Source organism: Callorhinus ursinus, unplaced genomic scaffold (genome assembly GCF_003265705.2).
Source record: "Callorhinus ursinus isolate GAN/ISIS: 27379988/994484 unplaced genomic scaffold, GSC_fseal_2.0 scaffold3, whole genome shotgun sequence".
NCBI classification, from domain to species: domain Eukaryota; kingdom Metazoa; phylum Chordata; class Mammalia; order Carnivora; family Otariidae; genus Callorhinus; species Callorhinus ursinus.
The window spans coordinates 68,299,292-68,301,983 of NW_027397065.1; positions in this window are offsets into that span (position 1 = coordinate 68,299,292).

Below are 2,692 nucleotides of genomic sequence, written 5' to 3' on the forward strand. Positions count from 1 at the left end.
GCCTCTGAGCAGGGAGGGGAGGTGAGGGCAGCCTCTGAGCAGGGAGGTAGGGAAGAGAGTGCTGTAGGTGAGTGGTGGGGTGGGGGGTGGTGCTAGAAGGTCAGTAAGATGAGATGTGGGCTAGGTCAGGTGGTTTGGTAACCAAAGCCACAAAACAGAGTTTCTTTCTTTCTCCACACCCCCCCGCCAGTCCTCCCCAGTCCTCTGAGGAATTCTGCTAGGTGTGGGCCTCTCCTCAGAGGCACTCTAAATACAAAGAACTCCACAGACCTTCCAAACTCAAAACAAGGTGCTTGTTATTGACAGCCTCCGCCAAGATGCCACCTTCCCATGGGACCCAATTGTCGGGGTATCAATCATCTCAAACACAAGATGCTGAGCCCTGACACTCTCTGTTGTCACTGCTGGAAATGGAGCGACATCTCACACTCCTCATGAGGATTAGAGGACACCATGAATTTTCCTGTGAGCTACACAAGGCCAAGCCCAGCAGCCTTGGCAGCCCCACATCTACAAAGAGCAAAGCACGCCAGGCCAGGGGGATCGTGCCCACAACAACTCCCACCAAGACCAAGGTAGACAGCACCACAGTTTGCTCTTGGGTCTCTCAAAAAATAACCCTGGGATTTCATTGCTCCTGAGCTTTGAGAGAGCTTCTAGAGGAAGAGAGAAATGATGGAAGCAGCCCTCCTAGAAAGGTACAAAGGAACAACTGCTGGAGCTGGAGCCTTGGAGGGCGGCAGGACCCAGGCACACGCTAAAGCCACATCTCGCTCTGCCCGCACCAGAAAGCAGGGGTACCTGGCTTCCATGAGGCCCTCGGTGTGTTGCTGCTTTTGTGGCTGTGAGCTTTCACTGACACTGATGTTCATGAGATCATTCCACAGTGTATCTTGTGTGCACTAAGGGCCTTGGCTGAGGCTGATACTGTTCTGTTAATTAAAAATTAAGGCTCCCTCAAGGAAAACTACTGACCCAGAAACTAAGACAAGCACAGCACGGAAAAAAATAAAGCACAATTTCTTCCTCTGCTTGTCCATTTCCTATAACTGTCTTTCCAAGTGCTTTCTGCAACCATTGTTTCCACACGAGAGCCCTGTTGGGGATTAAAAACACACACAGAAAAGGAGGAAATCAGTAATTTATGTGGAAATGCTCAAATCAATAATTGTAGGCCAGTGGTAATTGCTAAGAATTATTGCAGTCTGAAGATACAAGTGGTAAAGCCTCACTACCTAAAATGATTTTGTGAAGGAGCTTTCTACGCTACATAAGGGTGGGGAGACGGTACCATCTTGAAGTGGGAGAAAGATTGTCGGAGCACCCAGCAACTTGGAACGTGGCCCCTTGCTTCAGCTTTTCTTCCAGGGTAATTTCCTACTTACACAGAGTGAAGCTGGGGTAAACTAAACAGGCATAGTTTAGTTTATCAAGTTGGCTTGGTGGTTAGTGGTCTAGGACAAGGTAGCCACGCAGAGCAGTGAGTTAAAAAGAGAAGTCTTAGATGACAAAGGATGGGGAATTAATTCTCCCCACTGACTGGAGCACTTTCCCTGAACTTGACATTCCTTGCTGAGTTCGGTTGGCAGAAGTGGGAGCAGGTGGGTGCTGCAGACACTCCTGAAGCCCCTAGGACAGGCTTGCCCGTAAGAAAGAGGTTGGGGCCTAACTCCCAGGCTCCATCATAAACACACACACACACACACACACACACACACAGGCAGCCAGCTGTCAATCAAGTGACTTCCTGGAGAGGCCTCGCTGTCTCATCTCCGATGTGCAATAAGACCCTTGGGACTGACTAAACAAAGCTGAATTTCTGAATGAGTGAAAACTTAATGAATGTCCTTCATTTTCCACGTGGCTGGCAGTACTTGGGCAGTGATTAGACAAATCAAAATTACTCTCATCTGGTTAAATAGGAAAACAATTCTCTTTCCTGCCCCTGTGTGCAAGGAATGAGACCTCTTGAGTTGGCAAAAAGTAGGTCTCCCAGTGGAGTATTAATAGCTAAACACTGCGATGGTTGCCACCCCCCAGTGAGTGAGCCAGGGTAGCTGGGCCATCTCTCTCCTTTATGCCCTGGCAACATTTCAGGGTCTTTAATCCAACATCTGCCAGGTGCTTTGTATAGGCCAGGCACTGAACGAGGAATGAGGGTGCATACCAGGAAGGCCCTAAGTCGTGATTCTGCCACGAGGTAGGTAGTAGCCCCAAATGCATAAATGGGACTCTCCATACCAAAGGGTGGCCCAGTCGACTGCCAGGGTAGCCAGAGGCCAAGGGTAGAAGCAGCCATATTACCTGACAGACCTTGAGGTCAGAATTCTCCACCCACAAAGTCTTTGCTCATTGCTACAGAACAATGGAGAATGACTGAGATCTGAAGGACACGGGGGCGTCCTCAGCTCCTCACTGCATGTGTGGTCGTGAGCAAAATCCCTTATCCTCCCTGAGTCACAGGTTCTTCATCTATAAAAAGAGGCTGAAAAATATCCAGGGTCCCATACCAGGGCAAAGTATGGAAAACTGTTTTTAACACCGTAAGCTCTGTATAACTATAGTTTTATGATCTAGATTCATCACTTGAATAGGTCCTGTCATTCAATCCTTGTCCCCTGCCCGGACACTTTTTTTTTTTTTTTTTTTTTTTTTTTTTGGTTTTGAAACTTTAATGAGAAAAAGAAATATA